Source organism: Pteropus vampyrus, unplaced genomic scaffold (assembly GCF_000151845.1).
Source record: "Pteropus vampyrus isolate Shadow unplaced genomic scaffold, Pvam_2.0 Scaffold5, whole genome shotgun sequence".
Lineage (NCBI taxonomy): Eukaryota > Metazoa > Chordata > Mammalia > Chiroptera > Pteropodidae > Pteropus > Pteropus vampyrus.
This window is the reverse complement of record NW_011888786.1, coordinates 14,116,058-14,122,350: the sequence shown is the minus strand read 5'-3', so window position 1 is coordinate 14,122,350 and position 6,293 is coordinate 14,116,058.

Below are 6,293 nucleotides of genomic sequence, written 5' to 3'. Positions count from 1 at the left end.
TTTATTTTATTTAGCAATTTTTAAACCCTTGCCTTGACACAGAACAATTTCAAGAACTCTTTAACATCAATGACTCAGTTTTTATTACACATATTCTCATAAGATAAGAAATCTTAACTAAGAATTGGTTTTTAGTATACAGAGATATAATTTTTTTAGATCAAATTGATGTAATGTGATAATACATTGATTCTGAAGTCAAATTCAAAGACTGTATTACTTTCAATATTAAAACTATTGTTTTGGATCAAAATGTGTTTTTGAAAGGAAATAATGATGCTAATCTTTAGTAATTTTTTAAAAATTTTGACCATTATTTTTCATGTTTATAAACCTTTTTACATCTAATATTTTCTCAAGTACTTTCTATTTTATTGTCTGAAACTCAAATCATTTTATATTACTGCAAACAATGATACTCCTCTTTTCTTTTACAAATATAAAATATCAATAACATTCACAATAAGCTTAAATCTAGCTATCCAGAAAAATAGCTAAAAAATTATTCAAGTTATAGAAAAACTTGGGTTTTCATGTTGCATAGAGGTTTTCCTCACATACTGGCTTAATCCTAAGCTTTGGACAAGCAAGACAAGAATTCAGAGCATAGAGCAGAGATCAGTTGCTTGGGGCCTACCACATGAACAAAAATTCCAGAGATCAAACAGTGCTGAGATAGTGAATCTTAGCCAGAAAGAAAGAAGGCTCTCAGAGAAAGTGCTATTTTTTTAAATTTTACAATTTATAAAGATCTTATACTTGTGTTATGAACTACGTCTAGAATTAAAGTCCATTGTAGGCAAACTGAGATTGATCCACTCAATGAGCCAAAATCAAGACTTGACAGGAACAAAGTACTTTAATTCCATTCCAGAACCAGACAACACTTTATAGAGAAAAGTAATATAATCTAGTTAACAGAATCTAGTGTTACTCAGTGTCCTTTAAAAATGTTCATCAGCCATCATAATTTATTAGACATGTGAAGAAGCAGACAAATGTAATCCATAATCAAAAAAGGGTAGCCACTAGAAGCTGATGCACAAGTAACACAGATGTTAGAATTAGCAGACAAAGGCTTTAAAATAAGTATTCTACACATATTTAAAATTTTATTAAAAATATAACAAAATAATGGAGGGTTTCATCATAGTAATAAACAACTATAAAAACAAAATTCTAGAATTTAAGTTTCTGAAGTTCTAGAATTTACTTTCTGAAAAAAAAGCTTTTAAGTTTAATAATAAACTAAACACTACTGAAGAATTAGTACATGTTATAACAGGCCTATAGAAATAGTACAAACTAAAGCACAGAGGAACAATCCAAAGTAAAGAAGTATAAAAATATAAAACATCAAACTATGAAATTTGCATAATTGGAATGAAAGAAACAGAGAAGGATGAAAAGGGTCAAAAAAATATGTAAGATGATAAGAGATAAAAATTGTATATAACTGATCTAAGTTTTCTAAGCACAGATGCCCAAATCACAATAAAGCTCAAAAATGCTTAACATAAAAAGAACTCCCCTCCTACACACACACAGATACCTTCCAGGAATGTTAAGGTCAGACTGAGAAAACCTGAAATAAAGAGAAACATTTAAAATCAAATATAAAAGAATGGCATTATATTCAGGGACATAATAATTGATTTTTCTTCAGAATCAACAGAAATGAGAAAGCAATAAAATGATATCATTAAATATCTTGGGGTGGAGGACTAAAAACAGACAAACAAAAGTCAACCTTGAATTATATAACCAATGAAAATATCTTCAAACATGAACACAATATGAAAACATATTCAGACAAATGAGAGCTGAAATTAACACATTACCAGCAAACTCATATCACAATACTAAAAGTTTTTACTGAATTAAAATACTGTATATGCATTCAAGAAGGAAAGATAACACCACAAAGTTTAAAAAAAGTTGAGAAAAAAATTATAAAATTAAGTAAACTTAAAAATTCATAGTAGTAGACTTTTTCTAACCCAAATAATCAAATAGACAATTAGAAAATTAATTGAAACTACATGATCAACAATTAGTAAACTTGTTTATATGTCTTTTAACATATAGTAATCTAGCATATACCTTGACCACCCAAAATTACTCTACATATGCCAAATCATACAGTTCATATGCTCTTATTAAAAAGCTATACATATTATTAAAACCAATATGAAGCATTTAAAATTAATAAGTATGAATAATTTTCTCAATGCTCACCGAAATATTTATGCAATTATAACATACTGTGTGTGTATGTGTGCGTATGTGTGTATTTGACTTAGAGGACAGATGTTACAGTGTCCATGTACTCTGGCTCTGGAACATGACTGCCTGGATTTGAAATCAAACTCAGGAGTGTTTATCTAATGGAGAACAGGTTTAGAGAGATACAGGGCTCTCATAAGCTGATTTATATCCTCTCCAAAATTCATATAGTGAAATCCTAACCCTTAGTACCTTCAAATGTGACTGTATTTGGAGGAACAATCTTTACACAGGTAAACAGGCTAAAATGAGGTCACTAAGATGGTCCTTAATCCAGAGTGATTGGTATTTTTATAAGAAGAAAAAAATAGGACACAGATACACAGAAGAAAGACTATGTGCATGTGAAGACACAGGAAGAAGACAGCCATGCACAACCCAAGGTGAGAGGCCTTCGAAGAAACCATCCCTGCTAACACCTAGATCTTGGACTTCTAACCTCTAGAATTGTGAGGAAAATATACAACTATTGTTTAAGGCACTCAGTCTGTGGTACTTTGTTGTGGCAGCTTTAGCAAACTAACACAATGATGATTATGATTTCTCAGTCTGTATAATTCCAATTTCTGAAAGTTTTACAATAATCAATATCCATTGGTCATGTAGCTGTTAAACACAATTAAAAGAAAAAAATAAGCTAGAATCAATACCAATTTCTCATGTGCTTAAAGTTCTCCTCACCAATCATTAACAACTGTCTTGTGCTCCCCTAGCCAATAAACCCTTGGTTTATGAAGGTGATGATAGGAGCAGTGTTTCTATAAAAACAAACTAAACTACTGCCCTCTAAGTTACAGCTATAATTTATAGCAGATAGATTCCTTAATGTTCGATTTTAGTTCATCCAATTTTTGTCGAATTGTCCTCAATTGAAACTGACAATATACATATAAAAATAAATAAGAAGTACAGCAAGGTATGGAGTTAGGTAGATATGTTTTTGAATTCCTGTTCTGTAAGGTATGGAGTTAGGTAGAAATGTTTTTGAATTCCTGTTATGTGAACTTGGTAAGTTAGTTGCTTCAACTTAAGATTTTCCTTATCTGGAAAATCATGACAATCATAGATACTTGTTATAGTTGAGGAAAACTTACTTATTAAGACCGAGGACTCTACAACCTGACTACTTGGACTCAAATCCCAGTTATGCTACACAAACTGGATCAAAATGTGTAATAGATAAATACATTTTAGTAAGATATATGAGGTAAATTGACACCAAAACCACAGCCACCATAATATCAACAACAAAATGTTTGTTCATGCTCAAGAGGTAATGTTTCATTCCATATTCTAGCCAACAGTAAAGATCAATTTAAATATACCTATCGAATAGATTTAATTCAATTAAAAAAGAGCTTATTGGATGTGCATCAGATATTATGAAAAGTAATAACAAAAGCAATCCATTTGAATAGCAAATAAAGTACCATTAAAATGAGTATTTGATTATGTGATTACGTCACTTTGTGTGATACAGACAAGGAAAAGCAAAAGCATTCAGAGCAAACTATTACAATGAAGACAGAGACGAATAAAACAGAAAGTTTTGCAAAAGTTCCTTGAATTGCACATGGACATTGAAGTGATAAGTGGGTTTTAGACCCTAGAATCTATCAAATTTATTACTAATTAGAGAGAAAAAAAAAAAAATTGTGCCCAAAGAATGAGAAAACATTGAACTCAACCAATAAGAAAGGGTAATAGCAATTTAAAATATGATGCAATTTTTCACCTAGCAAATGTGGATACCTCAAATAAATGTTAATGAACCAGGGAATCAGGCATACTCAAGTGCCATTAGTGAAAACATAAGCAGTTTCAAACTTTACGTGGGGAAATTTGAAAGTATTTGGCAATACTTTATTTCTTTTCTTTAACTGCCATCTGATTTCTAAAATTCTACAATTGAAAGTATATAAATATTTTGCTCACATTTCATATCCAAAGTGATTTGTAATTGCAATAACCACCAAAAAAAATTGACAAATTCTTCTATAGATACACTTCAGCCATGGCATAGAATTCCATAGACTTTTAAAAAATACAAAATGACTTGAGATTTGTTGTCTTCACATTTTTACTGATATCATATTATGTTGAAAGAAGTTATTACAATAAAATTACTGCAGTAATAAACAGAATAAGAACTTATGTTTTTTAATACCTACTATATACTATCATCTGTACAATGCATTTTGGATGTCATTTTATTTAATACAACAAACTTATGAGGCAGATATTATATATATTATTATTCCACACATTTTACATATAAGTAAATAGAATGATGTGGTTGTTTCGCCTTCTTTCAAATTTACAATTTTATATGTCACTGAAGAAATAATCAAGCCTAGCTAGCCTCTTGAGTTCAAGTTCTTCACCAAAACATATTCAGCAATTAACTCTAGATAGAGTTAGTTTAGGTGATACTAAAATTTTATACTTTTATTAATAAATAGAAACTGGCTTTTCCCAACAACAAAAAGGTTAGACAAGTAGTAGACACATGAAAGAATACAAAAACAAAGAATAGGCCCAGAATATTATAATTAATCCTTGAGGATTCACCTTCTTCCAAATGGTACATAACAAACTAAAATGAGAGATGATTAACCCCTTCACATAGGGAGAAACCTGTCCCTTTATTATTTAAGTTCCTGCGAGTTGTTAAATAGACAGCCTACATACTCTGTGGAAACATTGAAAGGTATAGTTATAAATACTCCTTGTGACATTTAAGAATAGCTAGATAGCTCTTTTTGTCAGATTTCTGGCACTACATTTTATAGCAGGAGTCCCCAACCCCTGGCTAGTACGAGTATGTTAGGAACCAGGTGGCATAGCAGCAGGTGAGCAGCAGGCAAACAAGCAAAGCTTCATTTGTATTTGCAGCCGCTCCCCAGCACTAGCTAGCTCCACCATCAGGCAATAGATTCTCATAGGAGCACTGGTCTCTGGTGACAAAAAGGTTGGGGACAACTGTTTTATAGAACTTAGAATACTTTTCATGAAAGTCTTCTGCCATTAGAAGTAGCTTTTGAGTTTTCCTCACAGTTACAAGTCCTTCACACCAAACCATCTCTAACCATTCATATATTTATTATCAACATGTTTCTAGTATAGCAAATTAATATCGCAACATTGATTTTCATGAAATAATTACATTGAAACAGTATATGCACTTTCAATAATATGAAGTTTTTTCCAGCTTTTATTGAGATGTAACTGAGACATAAAAATGTATAAGTTTAAAGTGTACAATGTGATGAACTGATATACGCATATATTGTGAAATGATTCCCACATAAGGTTAACACATCCATCAACTCACATAGTTACCTGTTTCTTTTTTGAAGTGAGAACTTTTAAGATCTCCTTTTTTAGCAACTTTCAAGTATACATATATATATCTATCCAGAATTGGGATTGCTGGATCATATAGTAGTTCTACTTTTAATTTTCTGAGAAAACTCCATACTGTTTTTCAACAGTGGCTGTGCCAATTTACATTCCCAACAAAACATACATGGGTTTACCTTTTCTCCACATTCTCACCAGCATTTATCTACCTTTTTTTTTTCATCATAGCCATTCTAACATGTGTAAGGTGATATCTCATTGTGGTTTTGATTTGCATTTCCCTGATGATTAGTGATGCTGAGTAGCTTTTCATGTACCTGTTGGATATGTGCCTTCTTTGGAAAAATGGCTAACCAGGACCATTGCCATTTTTTAATCAGATTGTTTTTTGATTTTTGGTTTTGGGCTTTTTCTTTTTTTGCTATTGAATTGTTTAAGTTCCTTATACATTTTGAATATTAAGCCCTTATCAGATACATAATTTATAATTATTTTCTCCCATTCTACAGGTTGCCTTTTATTTTGATTGTCTCTTTTGCTATGCAAAAGCTTTTTAGTTTAAAATAATTCCGCTTATTAATTTTTGCTTTTGTTGATTGTTCTTTTGGTGTCATATCCCAAAACTCGTTGGCAAGACCAATAAC